This window comes from Delphinus delphis, chromosome 3, assembly GCF_949987515.2.
Source record: "Delphinus delphis chromosome 3, mDelDel1.2, whole genome shotgun sequence".
NCBI lineage: Eukaryota > Metazoa > Chordata > Mammalia > Artiodactyla > Delphinidae > Delphinus > Delphinus delphis.
Genome location: NC_082685.1, coordinates 140,566,872 through 140,593,971, shown reverse-complemented (window position 1 = coordinate 140,593,971; position 27,100 = coordinate 140,566,872). Strand labels below are relative to the sequence as shown.

The 27,100-nt window shown below is 41.5% G+C and overlaps 1 protein-coding gene across 5 annotated transcripts in view; it reads right to left on the bottom strand.

The window, feature by feature from the left end:
- Positions 1-15,422, bottom strand: part of DAB2 (DAB adaptor protein 2) — a 52,849-nt gene extending 37,427 nt beyond the window's left edge. For 4 of the 5 annotated variants that reach the window (XR_009519017.1, XM_060009553.1, XM_060009554.1 and 1 more), the window contains exon 1: positions 15,035-15,422. The gene's annotated coding sequence lies outside the window, so the exon portion shown is untranslated. The remainder of the gene's footprint in view (positions 1-15,034) is intronic. The other variant, XM_060009556.1, reaches the window with a different exon arrangement.
- Positions 15,423-27,100: the final 11,678 nt, after the last annotated feature.

Genomic DNA, 27,100 nt, shown 5'->3' with positions numbered 1-27,100 from the left:
ATCTCAAGTATCACCTTAATCTGTACAGATTTTGAAAAGTTTATTCTGGGATTTAAAGAGTGACTTTGAAGGTTTTCTAACACATATATTCCACTGGATTGTTTTCTTAAGTCATTTCTTCTAATATTAAAATCATTCCAGAGCTGGGAGAAAGGGGGAAAAAAATCAAATTTGTACCAGCTGCATAAAAACAAGGTATCTAAGAAAATTGCCCTGGTTATGTCATTATACACCATTTTCAAAGGCTCGAGTCTTGAATATTTCATTTACTGTTTTTCTCTTTTTTTAAAGATAAGTTCCTCGGGTGGCTTTAACCAATGGCTTGGAGGAGCCTAGGAAAATGAGATTTTTCTTCCCCAGGTCCAGCATAATTTTTTTTTTTTTTTTACTTTTGACCTAGATATTATTTTGCAAGATTGAAGAAGTAATCAGTGTCTTAACTTTATACTTACATGAAGTAATGTTCAATGCAGTATGCTGTTTCCTATAAACCTGCACTGGTAGCCTGATAAACAACTCAGTTTGGGTATTTTAAAAGGCAATAAACGCCTTAACTAAATGAACCATCAATTCATATAGAGGCAAAAGAATTGCTACTTCCCAAAGAGCTTAACAGATTTGAAATGATAAATTTATATACTAAGACAATCTAGTTTCTCTGGCTTTTGGGACTGTAAAGATTCATTTATTAGATCTATGTCTGTGTCTTTTAAAATTTGTTATTCAAAATCATCTCCAGCTGCAGATGTTGTTAGTGTGAGTCTAATGCTGGTTCACCCTCTACTCCTTCCCCGTTAAATGAATTTGACTTAAGTTAATAGTGAGAATACTGTATTGTCTAACAGTTGCACTAAAAACCTGTGAAGTGTGTCTGTTTTCTAGCTCTCAGAGCTTTGGCTAGAAACTGTAAGAAATTAACACAACATTGTAAATCAACTATACTTCAACAAAATTAAAAAAAAAAAAGAAATTGTGTCGAGTATTTGCCCTTTATATTGTTATTATTTATAACCTGCCTAGCACTCACAGTCACAAGTATCACCCAATGGTCAAAGCTTGGCTTTAGGGCAAGCGATTGGTCAAAAATGTGACTTACTATGAGGAGACTTTCCCAGAATAAGTAGATGAGATGAGAATTCTTCCTTCTCCCAGGCCTGCTGCATGTACACCATCCCTGTTGGGTTTCATTGCCTTCTTAAGATGACAAATCATGGGGGTGCCACACGGCTCTATAGTTTTAGCGTGAGATGAACTAGTAGGCATGGTTCCTTATTGCCGGCCACTTTGCTGGGCTTGCACTGAGACCTCCTGGCCAATTATGAGATGTCATATTTATATTCAACTACAAAAAGGTTTCTCATTAGTCTACACAGCAATGTCAACATCAATGATTCACTGTGAAGGAAATTTACTTGATTCATAAAAAATGTAATATTTAAGCAAGTGGTTTCATTAGCTTTTAGAGCAATCTCATCTGTTCTCTGAACCATTAATGACCTGTTGCAAAATTCTGTGTCTGCTAAGTAATTGACATTTAAATACTTGAGGAAAACATGAATGGATATAAGTGATTAGATAAGGCCTTCATTTGTAGCTTCTCTTTACGATCCCTGTGATATATGGTCATTAAATAAAAGGAACTTCAGTAGGTCCTTGAAGATTTAGATTCACTCCACAGTGGCATCTGCTATTTTCTAGTTTTATTATGTAGGCATTTTTAGCATCAGAGAATGCAATTAGATCATTTGTTTCCTTAGCTGAACTCTATAGTCCTGTGCAAAGACAAGTCTTTGAAAGCCACTATTAAGTTCCTAATCCAATCTTTATTAAAAAGACTCAATATTATGGACCAGGAGGTTAAGACAAATCCTTAAAAAAGTAATGATCAAGCTTTGCTATAACCCAACGATGCCTTCTACTGCAGTAAAACTTGAAGTTAGGAATATGTTTATAGTTTTAATGTTTTGTTCTTCTCTTCCAGTGTGGATTATTACAGGATATTGAATATAGTTCCCTGTGCTCTACAGTAGGACCTTGTTGTTTATCTATTTTATATATAGTGGTTTGTAACATAGTTGTAATGTCTTTAAAAAACAGAATGTGATCCTTAAACTATAGATGTGTGTAGACAATGAGTTCCACCAAAGAAAACACTGAGAGAAACAACACTAACATGCTTTCTCAGTCTCTCTAAGGTAAGCAAAGTTTTACTTTCAGGACTAATTATCACAAGTAGGATGTGAATAAAATTTCTTTCTCAGGGTCATTCTCTCCAGCGTTGAGGTTCTCTAACTGAAATTTCATTCTACATTTGCACCTCCACCTAAGAAATCCCTTAAGAGTCAAATGCCACCTCGGTTGACTCTCCTTTTTTTTTTTAAATAAGTTTATTTATTTATTTATTTTTTGGCTGCATGGGGTCTTCATTGCTGTGTGCGGGCTTTCTCTAGTTGCGGAGAGCTGGGTCTGCTCTTAGTTGCGGTGCACGGGCTTCTTTTTGTGGTGGCTTCTGTTGTTGTGGAGCACGGGCTCTAGGCACATGGGTTTCAGTAGTTGTGGCATGCGGGCTCAGCAGTTGTGGTTCACGGGCTCTAGAGCGCAGGCTCAGTAGTTGAGGCGCACGGGCTTAGTTGCTCCGCGGCATGTGGGATCTTCCCGGACCAGAGCTCGAACCCGTGTCCCCTGCACTGGCAGGTGGATTCTTAACCACTGCGCCGCCAGGGAAGTCCCCACCCCTGTTGACTTTTAAGAGCATGTCATCTGTCTCACACTGTGCTCAGTCAGTGTGACTCTACAGATGGTAAATCATTGGCTACCCCAGAGTTTGCTCTGAAGCCATGCTAACAGAAAATCAGAAAGGCCTTCAAATACAGGCAGCTTTGTTTCATATGTTGTTGAGAGCATATGGGGTTTGGTGACGGATCCCTGCTCAAAGCCATTACGATTTAGAGACTGGAAACAAAGTTAGCTCCTGAACGCCAGGGGTCAGTGCCAACAAGTCAATTCATGTCATAAATCTACATCCCTACTATGTGCCAGGCACTCTTCTAGCGCTTGGGATATGTCAGGGAGCAAAATAAAGATCTATTCCCTTATAGGGCTTACACTCTAGCAGGGGAAAGCCTTAAAGGGATTATAGTCTTTCAGAAGGTGACAGATGCTCTGGAAAAAGAGCAGAGTAAAGCGGGTTGGGAGTTCAGGGTTGGGGATGGCTTTAATAGTTTTTTTAGGGGGGTGGTGGGATGAATTGGGAGATTGGGATTGACATATATACACAAATACGTATAAAATGGATAACTAATAAGAACCTGCTGTATAAAAAAATAAATTAAATTAAATTCAAAAAAAATAGTTTTTTAAGAAACACAGAAGGAATACCAACGTTTTAAAAGTTAAATTTATCTTCATCCCTTTCTGACAAGAGTAGAAGCTGAAGTATGGAAGTTAATCAACCCCCTCAAAGTCACATGAGTCTAATATCTATGCTTTTAATGTCTTTGTTTTAGAACAATACAGGCAAAAGAGAGAATTCATCTAGTTCTTCAGATAGGTGGAATGGGTGTTAGCCAGAAAATACTTTTGGGAAAGAGGAATTGATAGCAATGGGAAAAGGATATTTATGGAATCTTGACTAGAATACCAAACTCGTGCTGGGTTATATGATGGGAAAAGGTTGAAAAGTAGGTCAGACTGGATTAGGGTGGGTTAACAGAACTCTATTTTGTCTAGACGGTGCTGAGAAGACTTTGAGGTTTTGAGCAATGGTGTAGAGGTCGGGGTGGTGACAAATCTGTGTGTGGAGCCGTGGTATCAAAGAGTCAGATAGCTTTGTAGTATGATAGTTGCATGAACTTGCCATTTTGAGTGATTCAAAACTGCCGGTTTCTTTCATTTAATTACTTGGTTAATCTTTTGGAAACAAAGCCTTTTAACTGAAAGGTTAAGGTCTAACAATCTCAAATGTCAGATTCAAGGTTATCCCATCTTGCCGAGCTATGATGCTTGGTGACCCTCAAACTTCAAATAAACAACATGTCCTAAAGGTGGCTTAAAAAAAAAAAATCAAAGGCCATTATGTCTTATAACTTTCATTCTAAGACCCTAGAAAAAGAATTCCCATAATGTCAGTTTTAGAAAACCTTACGTAAGTATAATGATATTTGAAATGTGAGCGACTAAAGGAACTTGTAAAAGGGAGCTATTGACTAAAGTAGTCATGTCATTGTAGCTCCTTGCTTAAAGCAGAACAGATAGCATTTTCCCATTGTATATATGCTTCTCCATATAACTATTGAAAGACTAGAAGGAAGAGTCACAAGGAAATGCTGGTCAAGAAGGGTGGCAGTAGGGTGAGAGACAGATTTCTGCTTCTTATACATTTAGAATAGTGATATTAGGGTGACGTGTGCCTTTCCGCATTTTTAAAATTAAATTCCTTAGGGATGTACTAATTTGTCAGATAGCAATATTTAAAATGTAGGCAAATCTGTAGTCTTACTTGGGCTAAAGACAGAATCATAAAGCTACTCTAGTATCAGTCACATGAAATTAAACTCAAAAGCTAAGAGAACCTACAAATTGAACTTGAACATCTCTGCAAGCGTGCAGAACGCTGCTCACAGAAAGCTTTCCACACTGTCATCTTAGACTTCGTTAAATGTTTACTTGTCCAAAATTGTTGAGAAAAGCTCCTGATATATTAAAACAAATGAACAGTATGTTTTGAATCAATTGCTCACTGGGGTTTGAAAAAACTCTTATGCTAGCATTTTCAAAGTTGATCAGAGTACGGTCTATTGCCTATTTCCAGACTGGTTTTCTTGGATCCAATGGGGTCTGTGTAGATAGGAACAAGTTGGCAACCTAAGTTAAGAATTAAAGAACCTAATTTGTATGTTCAGTACAGCTGCACATACAAATTTAAAAAAGCAGCTTTCTTTGATCTGAGCAGAAATTGTGTTAAGTCAAAGGGATAACCTTAATTATTCGGTACTGAGCCAAAGGTTTCATCTATTTTCTCAATTTTTATTAGTTCTTTAGTAAATAGTTTGGTAGACGCTCTTAAAAGGAGAAAACAGGAGGAGAATAAGAAGTTGTCCTTGGACAACCTGATGAAATACCAGGTTGAAAACTATTCGCCACTATGATTATTATTGGCCCTTGTGATAATATCTATTGGGTTAGATAGATGTATGAGCCATGATGAATACTCCAGTGGCAGAAGTTAAACCAAAGGCTTGACCACACCATGTGGAGAATTTCAGTAACAGCTTGTTGGCTTTTCTCAGGCCCTGAGCAGATATAAACTAGAGGAATCTAGGGGTATTGCTCATTATAAATAACCTTAAAGTCAAAAAAAGACTCAAAACTATTTTGCTTATACCAACAGATAAGGCAAGCTGAAGTTCTCTGTTTTGCTCCCTTTACAATAAATTCCAATTAATGCTGCAGATGAGAGTCGCTTGAGTCACTCATTAACCTGGCGATCTGGTTAGTGTTTACCAAATACCTACTGTGTTCCAAGCACTGTATTATGCTGTACATACAGTGACAAAAATAGATATGGTCTCTACTCTCAAGGGGCTTACAGTATAAACAGGGGAGAGAGAATAAGCAAGTAATAGTTACAACTGCTACTAAGTATTTCAGAGGAAATGTTTCTGATTAGGGTAGAAAGTTTCACTGCCATTAATAACGTTTAGAAGAGAAGGCAAAATTAGACTACTTCAAGGAATTCTATATATTGTTTTCCTATTAATATCAACCACGGAAAGATGAAAATTTTGTCTTGAGGGTTTAATTACCCTCTTCAATAGCCAGTTTTAAAATGATGACATTTACTTAAAACATTAATTAGATGGGAGATATTTACATTAAATATTTGGGAATCTCCTATAATAATATGGCAATCTGGAAGACCATCTGTGTGACAGAGCCAGTGGGAGGAAAAAATCTTGTGATATGCTAGGTTATGAAGGAATGTCAGTGATGTTTCCTGCAAAGTTATCTTAAAATCCAGAGTTCTGAATCAACACTCTCTTCATAAACACAGGAAAGAAACATATGCTCACTTGGCATCAGTTTTGCCACTTCAGGAGTACAAGCAATTCAGAGATGACACAAACCTCTATATTCTAGAACCAAACATGTTCTGTGGCACTCTTAATTACCAGATTTTTCTAAGAGTACAACAGGGTCACTTTCAGATCAGGCCAAACTACTGAACTGTGGATTTAAATGAAGCAATATTTTGAAAACGTAACCGTGGGTCCCTACTAGTGGCTTTAGTTATTTAAGCAGCACTACCTAGTTTACGAGAGGATCAGCAAGAGAATATTAGGTAACAATTGGTTAAGGTTAGCCTTCATCAAGAACATGGACTTTATTATCACCCCAAATAGTAAGGCGCTCAACAAGTGTTGGCTGCATGAAATATAAGAATTTGGATCCTAAAACAGAGCACAGTTGCATCCATTGTTTCTGTTAAAGACTTCTTGTATACAAAGCTGAAGATTTCTATCTCTATACACTATCTGGAAACTGAAGTACAGATTTTCTTTTGTTCATGGATATACCTAAAAGACCCACAACAGTATTGTCTGTAGCTTAGAATGAAGCTAAGATTTTATCTTAGACTGTTCACATATCTACTGAATCTGGCAAACTTTCGACCCTCTATTTTCCATAATTACCCTTTATTTCCATACCTCTGCTCCCTCTCCACCAAAAAAAATTTTTTTTACTTAGTTCCGGGATTCCTCCCCAGTCTTGCTTCATCGCCATTCCGACGAGTTCCTGCTTCCAAAAAAGCTATACTATCTTGTGTCACGTACCTTGTTCCTGACAATTAGCCAACTCTTAGTACAGTGTTATATTTTTTATACACACAGCACAGGTATTTCATATTTAGAATACTTGAAGTAAAAAAAGCTCCTTGTGGGATTAATTCTCCCTTCCATCTTCTCAAAAGGATCCAATGAGAATCTAAGTTGTAAGAGCCTCTAGTTGTCTCTGACCCACTTTCATGGCTGAATTCTTGTAGTGGCGCCCTATCAGACCTCAGGGTCTTCCTGATTTTGTATTAATCAGGCATCAGTGTTCAATTCCTCTATTTACAGTCAATCTGAGATGCAAAGCCTTGTATATTTAGAATGCACAGTAGATATATACATAGCCACCTGTTGCCTGGAGAAGCTGATCTCTTCCATTTACCCTGCACACACACACACACACACACACACACACACACACACACGTGTGTGTGCACACACAAGTACACAGTGCCTTCTCTTGTTACCTCCCTAGCCTGTAATACTTACTGCCTTCACCTACTTAAATTCCTACCTGTCATTCAAAGTTCACTCAAGATGTGTTGTCTTAGGTCTTCACTTACCTCTCACCGGCCCTACACTTCTCCACACTTGACCTATTGTTGTCCTCTGATTCCTGTGGAACTCTTCCCTTAACTCAATGAAATTCTGAGGTCAGGGAATCATTTACCCTACTTTTCTAGCCCCCATGCAGTCTGGTAGAAGGAGTGCACTTAAAACATTAGAGGTAATACACAGTTGCAATTTGTTCCTTAATATAGAAATCTTTACCTTGCTGATTTTCCATGAAAGAACAGGTCTTTCTTCAACTGCTAAGCAATCGCTACTCAAACTCCTCCTGCCAATACAGCCAGGTTAATTGATCTGAGTCAGCATTTTGTTTTCCGGATTTAATAAAGAGATCTACCGCTTAGCAGATAAAGATCTAAGTCCTTGCCCTGACATCCAAAGCTCAGTGCAGTCCATCTCTCCTTTCCAAATGATATCACCCCTTACCTCTCTACCACCTGTACTTTCTCTTGGCCAAACTGGCCAATCAGTATTCTTTGGGCATACATCTGCATGATGTACTTATGAGCTTCTGCCTAGAATGCATTTTTCTTCCTACCTTTGCTGATTTGACTTCCACCATTCCTTTGAAAGCCAAATCCATCATCACACCTGCGTCCTCTTCTTTCTGTACCACTCTGTGCCACTTAATTATAATAAAACCATACGTTAGTTGAGCGGTTGTCATTTTCTCTGAATTTCAGGTAGGCAGCAACTGTTCACACTTACGTGTTCCCTAGCAGGTGTTAGGTAAATGCTTTCAGCCAACTTTCAATTACAACCAGTGAAAACTTTAGATCACCTGGACAAATCAGAAACCCCAAGAACAAGTTATCAGGCAGCCGAGCAAACATCTATGCATCAAGATATCCTTCAGAAGACAGGCTGGACATTGAATAAAACTATCATTTCAATTCAAGTACACGAATTCTTCTGAAAAGCCTTAGCTATAGTTGAACCTTGGTCCAGGCAGAAATCCATATTAAATCTCCTTATCGTCAACCAGCTATGGATGGAAGAGCCTGTTCTATTTGTTTTCTACTTCAGAACTGGGATTTTATTTAAGATATCTGACTTCAGAAGCAAAGGGTAAAAAAAGAAATCCCAAAACAAAAACAAAAAATAACACGATCACCACCTAATGCTGATGTAGTGAAGCACAGCTGGCATTTTCCTTTCAGGGAGGTTTGAGCGCCTACTGTGTGTACCATTCCAACTTCTGATCTACAAGTAAGTTACACGTTTCTCATCTGGGTTAACATTGTGCCCCAAAGCCAGACTGGTTTGGCATTCTTCATAGGACTATGAGAGCCCTCTGACAAATAGCCGGACACATTTGGCTTATTTCTGCTGCCCTAAATGGTAACAAAAAAACACGTTAGCATCTGCGTTACATATTATAGAGGATTAGAACAGCTCTTGGTCCCTTAGTGGGAAACTTCAAATATGAAAAATAAGTGAGATCCTTTGGGTGAAATGTTTAGAACAGGAAGGCAGCTATACCCAGCACGGATACATTAGTGAAGATATTTTTAACTTTCCAGTTACTTGGGCATGGATTAATTCTAGACCTCAGGACGACTCAACTGTCCTGCCCAGAGGAGGTTTAAGTGGTACCTTAAGAATTAACATCTGTGTGCCTGTACTTGTTTAGGAAGCATGGCCACATTTTCCTGCTCGAACTTCACATTTAATAGTTTCATGATAGGTAAGAAAGATGGTCTCATTTTCAGCCTGAATGTGTTCATCTCCAGATTTTAGCTTGCCAAAAGACCACAAACAATGAGAACAAGACGATTTTCCAATATCAATTTAGTTATTTCATTGAGAATTATAGTCCTAGAGCAGGTGCACTTCTGAAGCAGCAGCTCTGAGGAAGTTGTTTTTTTCTTTTTTTTTTTTCATGGCTCCTCCTTTAATTTTAGTTTGGAGGCAACTCGTTCTATTGACGGAGAAAATGAAGCTCAGTTGTTATATTCCTCGCCTTCAATAGCAAAGCTGGGTTGTGGACACCGTCATTTGTAGTTCAAAGCCCAAGCTCTTAACCACTAACCTATGCTGCCTCTTCAAAGCCAGAGCTCCAATTGTCTCCTTCTAGATCACACCCTTGTATCTTTCAGTCTAAGGCGCGATCTCTGCTAAACACCCGTCTCTGATGAACACTGGTCATTCTTAGGACTGTTTTGCAAGGAGGGTGAGGTGACTAAGGGTCAGGGACTAAGAAATGGCCGTGCTGTCATTCCACTGCAGGAGTAGAGCCTACATTCTTTACTTCATGTAAAATAGAATTTCTTCTAGACTTCTGTTGACTGGGAGTTCTTCCGTTGCTAGCCTAGCAACATACTTCATGTGACAGGTGTTTACTAAATATTTTGACAACCATCAAGGTTTGAATCATAAAGATTCACGCTTGAATCCTGGCTCTCCCACTTAATGGTATGACCTTGGGCAGGCTGATATCTATTGATCATACTGGAGTTAAGAAATGGAGATATCTTTTCTACCTTAAGTGATTTAAAGTGAAAGTCAAATGGGAGAATGGCATAGTGCTTCATAAACCATAAAGAGCTATAAAAACTAAGTGCAGCAGATTCATTTACCATGATGGCAAGGCCTACATCTGCACTCTGGGCAAGGCATGAAAAAACAAAATAAAAAGTTTTATAGGTTAGAGAGAACCATCTGGTTCAAGAGTAATGATGTAGTTTACGGAAATCTTTTTAAAAAGAAGCAACTGGGACAGTCTTCTAATAAACGGAGATTAATTATGTTTTTTTAAAAACCCCAAAGGGAAAAGGATTTGGAAGCGAACTGACAATATAAAACTAAGGAGTAGATCGGTTTTCCTAGAATCAAGAAAGCAGTTATGTGAGATAGCAGGAAGAATGGCAAGGTTTGTGCTTTTTCATCTTTCTCAGATTCAGTTAAACTGAGCGATGTTTAAATGCTTTATTATTTCCATGACTGTAGGAATTCAGTTACTTTGTTATGCTTTCCACTGAACAAGTGAAATCTGAAAGTTAGTCTTAGATCACGTGAAGGGCTTGCTGAGATACAGCTGGACGGGCCCTACTGCTCACATCTGCTTTAGTGGACGTGGCATGGGAACCCAGAATCTGCATTTCAAACAAGTTCCCAAGGATGCTGATGTAGCTGGTCCGGAGACCGCACTCTGAAAGCTAGTCTGAGATGAGTTCTTTCTAGCTGTGAACAATACACTCTAGCTAACTACGTGTCCAATCTTGAAAGAATGAATGAATCTGACTGTTAAATGAGAACTTACACAGCTCATCGGTTACATAAAGTTCTTGAATGAATCTGACTGTTAAATGAGAACTTACACAGCTCATCGGTTACATAAAGTTCTAAGTCTGTTTCAGAATAACACTTTGTGTCACATTGCTAGGGAGAAATAGGGTAGCGTTTTACCCAGAGAAAACATTAAACTGTAAATTCCTCACCCAAATCTCTTCCAGGTTGGAGAACATTTCAAACCCAGCTTTTCCAGTATTCTTACTTCCTAACCTACCAGCTCCATGGTTACCTAAAAATATAAGTGACAGCCCCAATGCATTCTGCCTCACCGTAGCTCCCCTGCCCTGAACGCTCACTCAGCCTGCTCTGTTCACTCAGAAAGAACTCTTACTAGTTTAAAGGAGTTAAAGGTCACTTGCCTCTAGCTAGCTTAGGGGCTAAGTTATAAGTTACAGCAGCAGAAAAACATTAACTGGCTTGCTCTGTATTGAGCCAACAGCTTTTATGTTCCTGAAATTTCATAAGCCATAATGTTTGTGTCGTGATGATGTAAGAATTAGCAAGAGCTGGACAATTTGGATGATAGTTTTGGATGAAAATAACTTGAGAAGAGAAGGATGAGGTAGGTAGAGAGGAGATTCTACCTCACTTAATAAAAAAAAAGTAACTTCCATTTTTAGACCAGGAAGCAGTTTGTTCAGATTCTGCTTACCCTAGAGTGACAGGCTTCCTTCCAAGGTAGGAGAAAGATTCGGGAAGGGGAGTAACGGTGGCAACCTGCCCAGCTACGTGGGCAAGGACAGCATGGGGCCCTGTGTACTCAGAAGACTTTTTATTTCTAGCCTAGTCCCTCAGTTTAGTTCCCGTGGTCCTCTCCCTTCCCACTTCCTTCTGCTATAATGCTGGCTTCAGGCAGAAGGATTGCTCCTTCTCTGTAGGGGGTCTGGGGGTAGGGGGTGGGGGGAAAGACTTAAATGAGACCAGAGGAGGTCAGCTTGACCAAAGCAAACTGCAGGCTCCAGGCAGAGAACAGAGAGTAACTCCCAGGCGGTTTAGTGTTAAGCACAGCAAACTCCCTGGCTTTGTTAATACTAAGTGCTTAAGTGATTAACATTTTTCAGGTAGACAGGCGGTGTCCAACTTTGACAAAGACATGCCCCGTTCTGCATTTAGTTTTCACAAAGATACATAATTCAGTGGTTCAGGGGGCAACATGAAAACAAAACATCGGAGTAAACTATTCTAAGCATACCGGATTAACAGTCTTCCCAACAAACCTGGGGGTAGGTATTATTATTCTCTCCAGATAAGGAAGCTTAAGGTCAGAGAAATGATGCAATTTGCTCAAGGTCACATGAGCAGCAGTGCTGTCCCTGGGATTTGAACTCAGGCAATGGGGCCCCCGAACCCACACTTGCGGCCAAGCAAGGTGTGAGGTGGAAATGGCCTGTGTGCCAGCCCTTGGTGTCCACACGCAGCGTCATGTGTTCCCCTCACCAGAAATCAGCGTACTCTTTATAGGAGGGGGCTCGATGGCCTGCTTTCCTTCTGAGTCACAGGATTAATCCAGTCAGGAAACATTACCATGAGTTAGGTTACCCTTAAATACATAGATCTGAGGTTACAGCTATTTCGGCTAAATGTGATTTTGGCCAACCTCTGTGCAATCCAGTGGCACGGCTTCAACTTTAGAATTACACAGCAGCGCCAGAGAATTTTCAAATACCACATCCTGTTCCTCAGGTGTTTCATATTTCGAGTCGAGTTCTCATTCTGGTTCTGCTTGGAGTGTAGACAGCCTTATGCCTTTGGTCAAATACCAAAACCTCCCTAAGTGGTCCAGTTTCAAGGCTTTTTCCACCTGGGGAGGCATCTTCTGCTTCCCCTTAGGGCAACTTAACACCCTGGAGCTCTGTCTTTGGCAGCCTTCTCAAGTATTTCAGCATCCTAGGTTTGTCTTTAAGAAAAGCATTAACTAAATCCTCAAGTCACTAGAGACTGAGGAAGGGAAACACATGGAAACTTCAAAACTACCCAGGTGAAAAGTATCATGGTAGCAAGTGTAGGCTTACAGACATATGAGGGTAGAAAGAGAAGTGAAGCAGCCCATACTGGCTGTACCACCAACAGCCCAAGTCTCCACAAAGCCTCCTGCTGAGCAGGAGCCGTGACCAAGGCTTCCGTCTTCCTGCTCTCTAAGTCTTCAGGTAATGGGAGGCATGGCCGAGCAGGCCAATAATATCACCCCAACCAGCTGGTCAGCAGCTTCCACGGGTCCCTGTACCACCTTCCTTCATGCCAACAAGTGTCTTGAAAGCAATTCCCTTCAACCCAAACAAGGTGGCTGAAATCCATTCAACCTTTTGGGCAAGGCAAGACATAAGGCCTATGCACAGGAATTTGGACTTTTAGTTGAATCTCCAACTATAAAAAGTCTTGAGTGGAAATGCAGACCCTGGATTCTGTCCTTAACAGTGAGGCAAGGCTTTGAACAAGCGCTGTGGCTCCCTTCCTCTCTCACATCCTCAGGAGAAGATCAGCTGTGTCCAAGATCACCAGAATGGCGACTACCTATGTGTCACAGCTCAAAATTGGAAGACGTTCTCCTACCATCTACTTTAAAACGGAGGAGGGTATAGCTTAAGAAGAACTGGTTGCTAGGGCATCCATTTGGAGTTGGGAGTGGGAAGGGAAGGGGAAGTGAAGTTAGTCATCACCAACAAGAAAAAGAATCCAGTCTGCCTTAGGAGGATGCTGGCTAGGGATGTAGAAGTAATCTCTTCCAGAAATACACATTGGAAACAACCACTAGGCCTCCTTTGTGCTTTCTCAACAAGATTGCGCATTGCATTAGGTGTACCGTTGTTTATTAGCACATACGTAGCACTTCAACCAAAAGGATCCTTCCCCAAAGATGAAGGACAGCTCAATCTCAAATACGTCTGAATTCTCATGGCAATAAACCTTCTTGCAGTATCATAGAGGCCTATCTCCCCTCAAGGAGGGAGAGACAGAACCTGGGGCCGTAGGGGGCAGGCACCACGCCCAGAGAAGAGTAGCCTCATCAAGGTCTGGCTGCTGGTTTCAGAAGCCAGGTGGAGGTGTCGCAGAGCGTGGAGGCAAGCCATTTGGTGGCTGTCAGGCTCCCCCATTCCCAGCTAGTCCCTCCTGCCCCAACAGCCAGTAGATGCTCCTGTGTGGGGAGCAAACCTCAAGCCTGCAGGAAGATCAATGACATACCCCATCAAAGCCATTCCAAGAGCCTTATCGGACCTCTTGAGGGCATTTCTGCAGCTGCCTTCTTTCCTCAGCCATTCCTTCTGTTTGAGTTAGCTCTGTCTTACCTCCCTCTCCCCCCTTCCCCTGCTTTGCCTGATTAGGGCCAGAAATTTTTTCATTAAGTCACTTTATAGTGCAATAACAACATTTACTATTCATGAAGTCGCCCCTCCGTAATTGTTAAGTCTTTCCATGTGTCTGGAAGCTTATTTCGGCTCTTCTCGTTTTACAGAGTGCCTCTCTTCCTTCCAAACACAAACTAAGAAGAAGGAGGATAAGGTGGGGGGAGGAGGGGAAAGGATGGGGTGCAGATAACATCCAGATTCTTTAAGTGTTTTTAATCCAGTTCGATTTCCCTTTGGACTCAGAGGGCTCCCTTCTAAAATTGACTGCGGACCTGAATTCCAGGCTAAGAATTAAGTCAAGAGGAAAGGACGACAGAAACAAATAACAGAGTCAGCTCTAGGCTTATGAAACCCGCTATGTTGACTGGGGCTCCAGTCAACCATTCTTTTTTTCCCCCTTTTCCAAAATTCTTACTTAATCTTTCCAGATTACAACAAGCAGGCAGACACCACTTAAACCCTCAGAGTATTTCAAACAAGTTTGTTCAGTCTCTTGGGCAGATACTTTCTTAAGAATCGGGTGTAAGACAAAGTTCACATTTTGATGCCATACGTTGTCAGTCACCGGAAAAAAGCTTCTCGCGGGCACAAACCAGGTCCCCAGCCTTTGTCACACGGCAAAAATAACCCCCCTTGGAGGAGTTAATTAGGCGGTCAGCAGCCACACCAGCGTCCGATCCGGGCTGCCCACAGAGCTTTTAAACAAGCACACACACACACACACACACACACACACACACACACACACACGAGGCGCTTGTTAAATGTCACTAGTTGGACATCTGGATTCCGACCCCAAAGATAAACGCATTTCGTGGGAGCATTCCTCGGATGTCAGGCCACAAAACCGCCTTTTGCCCAAGCACACCGTCTCCTTTCTAAGATGCCCCAGCAGTCCCAGGTCTGCATCCCAACGCGGAGCGGGAGGGAAGCAAAGGAGGGAAAGAGGTCGCCAAAAATGGAGCCAAAGGGAGGAAGGATCGGAAAGCTACTCACAGGCTAGCTAGCGCCTCCGCGATGCGAGCATGACTTCCCGGTGGTGCCTGAGCCTCCTGGCTACCGCGCAGCCGACACGGCGGCCGCGCTTAAATAGCCGCCGGCCCGGGAGCCTCGGAGCCGCGGGCCACTCCCGGCGAGATATGGTTCTAATCAGATGCTGGCAGCTGAGGACTCCCCAGGAATGCGCCGGGATGTTTTTGCTGCCTGGGCTGGGTAACTCCCCCTCAACGTGTCTGCTGAGTCTTCCAAACTTAACTGTTTATTAACTCGAGCTGGGGCCGCGCAGAGGAGCCGGCTCCCGTGGACTGGGAGCCCCACCAGCGCGGGGCGATCGCCCGGAGCCCAGCGAAGGGGAGGAGGAAGGAGTCAGGGCGCCGTCCGGAGCCCAGACTCGCGGGGCTGGGGACAAGGGACAGGGGAGGGTGCGCTTAAGGACAGGAAAGGGAAACTCCGCAGGAAAGGGGTGGGACCCAGCGACCTTCATCTCACAAATTCCTTCTCTGCGTTGCCGCTTCCAGTGATGTGGCGTCCCAAGTCATCCTAACCCGGTAGGGCCCTTTGAACAAAGGGCTGCCTCTACTCCTGACTTTCCTGGCAAGAAGCAGTGGATGCTAGCTCAGATCTGCTGTCGCTACAGTTGCACGTGTGATTGCCCCCTTTAAAGGAATTCGTGTCTCTTTCACGGCAGATGTGGGTGCACTTAAGTGCACCAATTTAAATTGGTGGGTAATCTGTGTGTATATGTAAAACATACTGTATTTATGCATGAAATATAATCCTGTATATACAGATATAAAGACAATACTCTCTATGAAATGGATATAAACAAAAACATGCACGCCTATATAACCTAACTAATTAAGCTATATACTTGATATAAACAGAGAGATTATATACTGGCTTCTCCCACAGTATGGGCATCCCTGGGTAGACACATAACATGACTTTATCTGCAGTGATTTCTATAGTGTTTCCTATACTTCTAAGAAAAATCTGAAATATGAGAAATAAAATGTTTGAAAATAGTGACATACAGTACTCAGCAGTAGAAGGCACTCCATGGCGTATCTTAGTGGACCTTAACAACCTGGGGATTCATCTTCTCCGTATTTTAAAATCATGAACACTTGTAAAACATCCCCAGAAGCTTTGTTGATTTCTAAGAGTTATGAAATTATTCTTGTGAAAGTATGTCTATGTTTCCTTCTTTTTTTTTTTTTTCTTTAAGTCTTAGACAGTGTGTACTAAATGTGAAAACAACTAAATTGTGACTTGGATGGGAAGGGGTTATTGATTTTATTGAGTAAGTAACACACAGTGGATTTGCATTTTACCTCTGGAAATTGGGGGTTCAAATCAGGCTCATGGGACACCAGATATGTATTTTGTGGTCCCAGCCTAGATCCGACTGCAAAACCACGTAATTTGGGACAGCTCAGTGTGAGTGACAGTCCCTGCTCTCAAGTAGGTCAGGCTTGGGACAGCCCTGGAGCCAGGCGTGCAGGGCAGCAAAACCTGTCAACGATGAGAATACTACCTCTTTTGACCTTTACTCTTTCTGCCACCTGTCTCATCCCCTCATACCTGGGGAGGTAGAGGTGAGGAGGGTGGTGCTGACAGTTTTCAATATTCCTCTGAGGTAATTTGCTATTATTTAAAAAAAAATGACTTTGTGTGAATGACAAGAGGTATATAAAATTTAGTCTTGGGACTGTATTTATAACATTTGTGCAGAGAAATTTATTTATTTATTTATTTTATACCACATTCTGTGTTTTGTTTTATTATTTTTTTAACATCTTTATTGGAGTATAATTGCTTTACAGTGGTGTGTTAGTTTCTGTGCAAAGAACTTTAATTTTGGTACATTTTAGGACATAGTGCTTTATTTTTAAGATCCAGAAGTACAGAGGGCTGGTTTCCCTTCCAAAAGCTAAGTAGCTGGAAAAATGACAGCAGATTTCAGGCAAACAGAGGCTTTGACAATTTGAAGAAAAAAAAATGGGTCTCTCTTTTAACCTCACTATGTAACACTTTCTCAGAAATGACCACCCACATCTTTTTTTTTTTAATCGAAAGACTCTTATCAAGAAATGTTGACTTATGTTTGCTCTACCCCACCAAATGGAAGGGATATGTCTAAGAAGCCAGAGGAAGAAAATGATTTCATCTGCCATAACCTGTAGTTTCAAGAGAAGGTTTTGGATGAAAATAGTGCATTTGTGAGCAGTGGGCTCACACACACAGCTGGAAGTGGACAGCTCTGTCATTTCACACAGATATCTTAAGAGTCAACAGTGGAGAACTCTGATTTGACTTGAAGTGTGTTTTTATATCTCTAGGGCTCTGATATTACTCTGGCAGTAATTCAGTATCCTGCTCACATTAAGAAAGAAAGAAAGAAAGAAAGAAAGAAAGAAAGAAAGAAAGAAAGAAAGAAAGAAAGAAAGAAAGAAAGAAAGAAAGAAGGAAGGAAGGAAGAAAGGAAGAAAGGAAGAAAGAAAGAAAGAAAGAAAGGAAGAAAGAAAGAAAGAAAGAAAGAGAGAAGAATGAAAATAAATGTAACCCTTTTTATCCCTGGTAGAGCATAGTCTCCTGTCCCATGGAAGTTGTTGGCTTTTCAGTAAATCTAAAATGAACATCCTTGCTCCTGGAGAATCACACCCAAACCCACCCAGACATTAACCCTGCCTAAACCACGGTCTTTTCTTATCACTTCTGAAATTAATGTTTAGACAATTAAGGTGAGGAAAATTGAGTGCAATGTTTGAAAAACTGTGGTCCTTGCATGACTCTTTCTTTGCACAAAACCTGCTTGTGAGGGAAAAGGAAGAAACCCCCCCAAAAAAACTGACGACTGTTCCCAGCCTAGGAAAGGGGTAGTTAATCCCGTGATGGTTTGCTGAAGAATGCATGGTTTATTATTAAAGTAATCTCTTAAGATTTTCCTGGAATGTGCTTCCACAGCAACTCTGCCTGTGCGAGCTATCCTATGTGTGTGTCTTTTCTTCCATAATTAAGCTGTTTTTTTCCCCCTATAGCTCACAGACGAAAGGCTTTCTCTCTCCCTTCTCCAGGTTTTCTCCTATCTCCTTCCCTACTGTTCTTGTTTCCCTTAAACATCCCATTTTGAATCCTGCCATTTCCCATGAATTGTAAATGTTTCTTTAGACTTGGCCATAGGTAGACTGTGCACCTTGATTCCTTGCTGGATGCGTCCAGATGTTCTAATCAAACAGGGACTGCTTGAAGTCTGTGGATCTAGCAAGGTCACATCTTTTTTTTTTTTCCCTCCTCGGTGTTGTTAAAAAAAAAAAAAAAAAAAAAAAGAAGAGAATAGCTATTGTTCCCAGAAAATGTTCTTTGACCTTCACTCATTCTGCACATTCATAGATGCAGAAAAACTGGCCCTATCAGATTTGGCTGTTGGCAAGGCAGGGCAAACATTGGAGGGTTTTCCCTTTCATCTATCTATCTATCTAAAATCTAAGATATTTGGAGCGTGGTCTACTAAAGGCAGCCTGTTTTATTGGTTTGTTTGTTTTTGTTTTTTCTTTTGTTGGTTGCTTTTGTTTGGTTTCTTGGTTACACCTGTATCGCACCTCAGAACTCAATATTTATTATTTGCTTCTGATGTGAAACATTAGTGAAACTCAGATGTTACCTGAAAAGCTGGAATGTTGTAAAGTGAAGGAAAAATTCAATGTGATAGGTTTACATAACTAGTTACATTTTGCTATAATAAAAATTTTTATAATAAGAAGTTGTAAAGGGGAAAAAGAGTCCTTATAATGAATTACTCGTTAAAATATTGTCTTATTTGGAAGGTATGTTGGAAAGAGTTATTAAAAATAAAAATACATGTAATACTACAAAATGCTAATATTAATTATCATTGTAGCAAATGCTTATACAGTTCTCTATCCTATGAACAAGAATCTATCCCCTAGAAATAAAATATACATTAAAAAATACAAAGATGTTACTTGCTGCATTGTCCACAACAGCAGGAACCTGGGAAAAAATTATGTCTGTCAGTAAGGGGATGATTGAATAAATTACAATTCATCTGCACTATGAAATCATATGCAATCATTTAAAAGAATAAAATTGGAGTTGAACCTTGTAATATGGAAGGATTTCTATTAGGTAGTGTTGAGTGAGAAAAACAAGATATAGAAAAAAATGTAAAATATGTTTCTATTTTAGTAATACAAAAAGCAACACTTAGCTATGTAGGTTTGAGTGTGTGTGTGTGTGTGTGTGTGTGTGAGTGTGTGTATGCATGGTTATCAGGGACACTAGAGACTAGTGACAATACAGGTTACTGGGGACCCAATGGAGATGAGGGTAGACAGGGGGAGGAGAAGGGTGAGAGCCCTGCAAAAAGGGAAAAGAAATTAAAAGAGCCTGTATGCAGATATAGTTATAGATCTCATTTGTGCATTTAAGTGAAATGATATATCCATAGGTTTGTATAATTAAAAAAAAATACACCAAGTGATTTTAAGATAAGGAGAGAGAAGAGTTGTAAAAGCTATAAAATGGCTTTTCCCTGAGGAGTTTTCCTCAAGGTCTTTCAGAAGTGAGTGTTCATCAGTGCCCTCCTGATCTAATTTGGCCTCTAGAGCACAGTTCTCAAACTTTACTGTTCACCTCAGGCCTCCTGGGAACTTGCTTCCGGGAAAATTCCTGGGTCCAGCCCCAGAGCCTGGAAAGGTGTGTGTGTGTGTGTGTGTGTGTGTGTGTGTGTGTGTGTGTGTGTGTGGTGGGGGGGTTGGTGTGGGAGGAGAGGCATGCAGTGCATGGGAATCTGCAGGTTTAACCAGACCTTCCGGGTGATTCGGATGCTGTGTTTTTGGGGACCCTCTTTGAGAAACACTGAGTTTCTCCTGTGGTCAAGAAGACACTCATTTTGTTCCTCTCTGAGCCCTGAGAACTGTGTGGAGAGGGAAAACAGCAAGGTTGAGAGGAAGCAGGTGCCACTGGTCTTTAGATACTGCCCCTTCTCTCTCCCCTGATTCTCTGCAGCTTCAGTGTCCTGGCTCTGGTGGTGACTTCTCTCCCTGCCCCCTCCCCTGTCAAGACTTGTTTTCAGAGAAGGATCTGATACCAGTCATTTGCATGGACCTGTACTGAGATATTTGCATTTCCAACCATGACCCTTACTTGGTATGAAAGACACTGCCCAGTGTTAAAAGGATCTCAGACATCAGTAAGAGCAGGGACCGATTTTTTTCCTATTTTTGAGCAGGTGGAGGTGATTGTCAACTCCACTCTGTATCCAGCATAAGGTTACCTAGAAAGAGAAGATTATAGGACCTCCAACTCCTGGAATGGCCCTCTGCTATCCCTGACGTCATTTTACATCTTGGCTTCAAAGGGCCAATTTCGAAAATTGAAGCTGTATATTATGTACATAATTGTTTTTCTGATACAGCAAAGGAAAGTGAGATTTAAGATCAGATCTGGGTTAAAATTCAGGCTCCATCTCTTACCAAACTACAAGATTTCTGCAAGTTTCCTAACTTCTCAAGGACTCAATTTTCTTATCTATAAAATGGGCATGCCCTGTCTTCCCCTCCCATTTGGCTTCTGGTGGGAAGAAAAAGAAGTTATATACCTGAGAGGACTTTGGAAAGTTTGACATTATATAAATACCATAAATTATGCAAAAATTATTCAAAAAATACATTATTGCGGGGGAGGGGGACAAGAAAGGTGCTTTGTCCCAAATGATTTCCACCACCAACATCAGAAATTCTATCACTAGTAAATCATGTGTTTAGATAATGATGCTCCTCTGGCTGCAGTGAACTTTCCTAAGGCTGATCCCTTGGGCTAATCCCAGACCCTGATTTTCTAACATATTAGTGAGGATTACTTTAATGGATCAGTTTCATCCTGTCAAAGAGAGATGAGTGAATTTCTGCTGAAATGGGGATATTAAAAGCAGGGGAAAGGCAGAAAAATCAGAAAATGAGCACCAACCTCTTTTACTTCGGAGATCTGTTGCTACTACTGAGAAAGAGGTCTCAAAATCTAGACACTCAATTCGATCCAAAACAGATCCCACTCTGCTCCAACTATGGCCACCTGCTGTGCTGGGGTTCCTGGGTTGGCTTAATAATCTCAGTTCTAAACTGGAATCAAGGGGGAATACTATTTGCTGCACTCATTTAATCCTCAGGCTCAAAATCACTTCTTAATTAAAGAATGAAGGGAAACCATGTCTGGACTCCAGGGTAATTTAACTCCCTAATTATTATTATTTTTTTGGCGGCATGGCTTGTGGGATCTTAGTTGCCTGACCAGGGATGGAACCTGGGCCCCCTGCAGTGGAAGCATGAAGTCCTAACCACTGGACTACCAGGGAATTCCCTCCCCAATTACTTTGAAGCTCAGGTATATGTGTGTGCCCACGCTCATGTGCATTTTCTGAAGAGGTGCACCACAGATTTCACTGGATAATCAAAGGACCCCATGGCGTAAAAGAAGATTAAATTCCATTGCATTTTGGTTGTCTAGTCACATTCCTCCTATTCATTTTTATCTGACGATTTTTATCTGAGTGTTTTGTACCAATCTGATTTGTGTCCTCACAACATCATTGTCAAACAGGTTAGGGCAAGCATTCCTTTTTCTAAAGGTTAAGAAATATAAGCACAGAAACCTTGATGTACTTTTGTTTACAAAGTTAGAGACAGAGCTAGAACTATTACTCAACTTTCCTGAATGACCTAGAATGTATGGCTTACGTAGTCATGACCCAACCACTTAGGGTTTACTGTTTCCTGTATCGGTCTGTCCAATATCTGCTGTAGATACCCCTTCATGCAAAAGACACTGGCAAATGGAAGAGTGTCCAGAGCAGGGCCACTTGGACAGTAAGGGAATTTTCTTGGGGACTGAGAACTACTGGATGGCTGCCAGCATGGCCTGACTGAATCGGGCGCTTTTTGCCAGGGGCTGGGAGTGGAGATCTATGGGTAGTAGAGCTCTTTCCGAGTATCCGAAGGCCTGCCCTGTAGAAAGTAGATTAGACTCTTCTCTTTGGCCACAGAAGATAGAAGGGGATCCTTTGCTGGGTTAAATAGTGTTCCCCCCAAGATTCATGTCTACCCTGGAACTTCAGAATGGGCCTTACTTGGAAAGAAGGTCTATGTAAATGTAATTAGTTAAGATGAGTTCAGTTGGATTATATGAAGTCTCATCTCCTTCAATGAAACCTTTTTATCTGCCTTGTGATACTTTTTGGTCAGAATTTCTTGGCTTTTTGTTATATCCTATTTTCATTTAGCATAACTCTGGAACCAGTGTATCTAGGTGTGAATCCCAGCTCCACAGCTTACCAAATGTGAGATCTGAGAATTGCTGAACTTCTCTTCAGTAAAGCGAGGGAAATAATAGAACTTCCTTCATAGTGTTGTTATGAGGATTAAACAAGTCAATTTGTCGAAAAGACTTGTAGTCGTAGTTAGCACAAGTAGAGTGCTGATGAAAACGTGCTTTTTGTCTGAATATCTTAAAAGAATAATTTCTAAAATATCAAGTAATTTTGAAAATAAGCTTACCCTAAACCTCAGAAATTTCTCTTCTAAATAAGCTTAGAAGAACTCTAACTCATTTGCGAAGAAATATGTCTAAGAATGCTTAGAATAGCAAAAAGTAGAAGCAACTTAAGTGTCCATCATTTGGACAGCAGATAAACAAATTGTGGTGCAGGCATCCTTTGGGAATACCCTAACAATAATAGCAATGACATGGATGTATGACCCAGATCTGCTTGCATCAACACAGATGAACTGTGTAAGCAGAGCAAGGTATAGATGAACACGTAAATACTTCATAGACGGTTTAAAATGCAAAAAATAAAACTGTGCATTAGAGACACGATACTCATATAAATGAATACAAAGGTGCCTGGGGATGATAAGTCACAATTTCAAGATGGTGCTTTCCTTTGAGAGAAGGAAGAGAGATAAATAAAAGAGAGGTCCAATCATGCTGATAATTTTTTTTCTAAGACTTGCCGCAGGGTGCATGGATATGTACTGTTTTACTTTTATGGCTTTTTTTTGCGGTACGCGGGCCTCTCACTGCTGCGGCCCCTCCCGCTGCGGAGCACAGGCTCCGGACGCGCAGGGCCAGCGGCCACGGCCCACGGGCCCAGCCGCTCCGCGGCACATGGGATCCTCTCGGACCAGGGCACGAACCCCCTGCATCGGCAGGCGGACCCTCAACCACTGCGCCACCAGGGAAGCCCCTTTATGGCTTTTTTATATAGACTCTCTTCTAAGCACATTATAGATATTACCTTACTTAATCCTTATAACAATCCTGTGAGGTAAAACCTGTATTATTTTCTCCATGTCACAGATTAAGAAACTGAGGAAACTGATGAACATAACAGGCTAAAAAAAAGCCAAAGCCAGGTTTGAAAGCCAGGAAGTGTGGTTCCAAGGTCTGTGAATTAACCCCTATGCGATCCTGACTCCTGTTAGAAGTTATGGAGAAATGAGAAGGCTGTAAGTGACACGGACTCTCCAGCACAACTCTGGAAGGCACGCCAGTCACTTCCGCTTGCTGGTTCCTGCGGCTGCTCTGCCCCTCCGCTGCCCCCCACACACTCGGGCTTCACACCTCATCTCTCCTTGCTCTTCTCCCCTCCCTGGATCTATGACCTCATTCGGATTCATTTGTCTGTCTCTGATCATGACTTCAGCATCGTTCCAGGCCATCTCTGGTGTCTAGATGTTGAGCACAAGGAGAAGCCTTGGGTCTGGCCCTTTTGGACAGTGGTCATGAGAAGGAGAAGAGAAAATGGGAAGTTATACACTCCAGCTGAGGACAGCAGTGATGAGGCCCTGCAAAGGAGTGTTTCTTTGAGAAAGGTTTTAAGAGAGATTGGGAAGGAGTAGAGGTGGTAGCAGGTGTGCGTGTGTGTGTGCGTGTGTGCGTGTGTGTGTGTGTGTGTGTGTGTGTGTGTGGTGTTGGTTCAGGATATAAGCTGCTGTTTGGTTCAGGATATAAGCTGCTGTTTTTTAAAAGAAATACTGGTGGGGATCTGGGCCCCGCTCTATATCCACACAGTGACCACTTACGTGACAGCCACCAGTTCTCCCCTATCTCAGGACCAATCAGGGAATTCTGCCTCCCCATTCCCTGTCTCAGGCCTCATCTCCCTCATCTGTAAAATGGGGATAATCAACACTCTCTCACCTGCTGTTGAAGGACAAAATGAGATGACACCAGTAAAGTGTCATGACATCCCCAAAAGGATGTTTCTAACTCCTTTGGTCCCCTCCCTGCTAAGGATGGCTGCCACATTAGCAGCCATTAGCCCCAAGTTCAGAGCGGGCTACAATGGGAGTAGGGGGCGTGGTACCGAAGGCCTTCAGGGACGCTCAGCCTTTAGATCAGGGTCGGCAGCCTAAGAGTGTCCAGTGGGTCAGTGCTGATGCTGCCTTCTGGGTTCTGTGAAAGCAAGTGCCCCTGAAGAACACCAGGGATTTGTCTTGTCTTGGACCTGGTGAAGGAAGTTAGAGATGTGAGTATGAAAAGAACGTGGGGGTCAACAGGCCTCCAGCACGTCTGGGATAGTGGATCCTCAGGCACGCCCATTGTTCCTGCAATCCCTGAAAGCTCCACAGTCTTCCACATCAATAGGTCTCAGCAGAATAGCCTCTGCTAGAGTGGCCTCCCCACTCCCTTCCCCTGGTCCAGTGCAGGGGTAGGCAGTACAGCGTAGGGCATGGATTCTCCAATGTTGGCCCATTTCAGAGTCTCCAGGAAGGTGGAATAAATGCACACTCCCAGGTCCTACCTCAGAGGTTCTGATTCAGCGGGTCTTTGGAGAGGCCCAGGAATCTGCCTTTTTTTTCTTTTACTTCTTTTTCATATTATATTTTTTCTAGTTTATTGAGCTATAATTGACATATAACATTGTATTAGTCCAAGGTACAAAACAATATTTGATATATGCATACACTGTGAAGTGATTGGCACAAGTTTAGTTAATATCAATCACTCACGTAGTTAACAAAAATTTTTTCTTGTGATGAGAACTTTTAAGATGTACCCTCTTAGCGACTTTCAAATATACAATACAGTGCTGTTGACTGTAGCTACCATGCTGTACATTTATATCCCCAGAGGTTATTTATCTTATGACTGGAACATTCTACCTTGTGACCACCTTCACCCATTTCCCTCACCCCCTGCCTCTGGCGACTGCCGGTCTGTTCTCTGTTTCTGTGAGTTTGGTTTTAATAGATGAAATGTATAAGTGGGATCATACAGTATTTGGCTTTCTCTGTCTGACTTGTTTCACTTGGCATGATGCCCTTAAGGTCCATCCATGGTGTCACAATGGCAGGATTTCATGCTTTTTTATGGCTGAATAATATTCAATTTATCTGTCGATGAACACTTGGGTTGTTTCTATATCTTGGCTGTTGTAAATAATACTGCAATGAACAACCCAAGTGTCCATCAACAAATAAATGGATAAACAAAATGTGATATATCCATATAATGGAATGTTATTCAGCCATAAAAAGGAACAGAGTTGTGATACATGCTACTCTGATACATGTGGATGAACCTTGGAAGCATTGTGCTAACTGAAGTGAGCCCGACACAGGGGGATAGATATTGTGTTATTTCACTTATATGAAATATCTAGAATAGGCAAATTCATGGAAACAGAGAGTAGATTGGAGCTTGCCAGGAGCTAGGTGGAGAGGATGTGGAATGGGGCGTTATTGCTTAATGGGTACATATTTTATGTTTGGGGTGATTAAAAAAAAGCTCTGGAAATAGATAACGGTAATGGTTGCCCAGCATTGTGAGAGTAATGAACACTTCTTAATTGTATACTTAACAATGGTTAAATTACATATTTATGCTATATGTGTTTTACGGCAAATGAAATAATTTTAAAGTGGCAAAAAAAAGAAATCCTGGTGGAAGATACAAGGCGTGGGGATGATTCAAAATAACCCATAACCCTCAAACCATTTCTCCTTGGCTTTCAGAGGTCATCACTCCATCTAGATGAAGGTATCCTGATTTTTCCCCACGGCAAGGAAAGCATACTTACTTTGGTTAATATTCAGGCTGTTTCCTCTCCTAGTCTCTCCTTGGTGAAAGAGCATTCCTCCAGGCCAGCCAGGCAATTGGCCTGCCTCTGCCAGGATTGCTGTGGCTTTGATCTTCCGTGGAGGAACCGAGCTCACCAAAGGTGTACTTGCTGAAGAAACACCACCTGCCAAAGCTAGGCTAGGTGTGTTGGTGTTTAGGGAAAACCAGTCTAGAACTCTGCAGTTGCAGGTGAGTGCGCTTAAGTCCTATAGTCATTTTGCTGAGGCCAACCAGGAAACGTGTAATCATAAACTTTAAATGTGTTTATCTGTCAAGCGGACACTTTCTATTATTTCGTTTTATATTGAGGCAGTCCTTAAACTACTGTTAGACATTAACTATACTTAGTAATTTGGTAACACTTTGCCCCTCCCCCATCTCCGCCCCCCCCATCTCCGCCCCTCCCCCATCTCTGCCCCCCACCCCACACCTTTATATTTAGTTGTGATTGAGTTATAGGCAATAGTATGTTGGTAAACCAGGTCTCTGAGAAAGAAAGCTCCGCTTTAGTGTGTTAGCTGATTTCCACGAGGTAACTACACCCACCAGGGCTTATTATTTCCAATAATATCACACATTTGTTTCAAGGTATGATGTGGTATGATGTGACGTCACATCACTGAATGTAGAGATGGAAAGATCTGCTCTTGTGAGCATGGGTGCCGGCTGTAGCACAGCCCTGGTATAAGGCATGTACTAGGCTCTTTCTCTCCCAATACCTTCATTACTGAAGGGTCTATTTTCACAATATTCCTGGTCAATAACCATCGGTTAAATTGATGAATCAACTACCTATAAATGAAGAATGTTTCTCTGGAACAAGATCTGGGCCATAATGATTAGATACGGAAACAGAATAACGACTTTTCCTAATTCACACTGTAGTACAATGAAAATCACATGGGATTGAGATTAAGT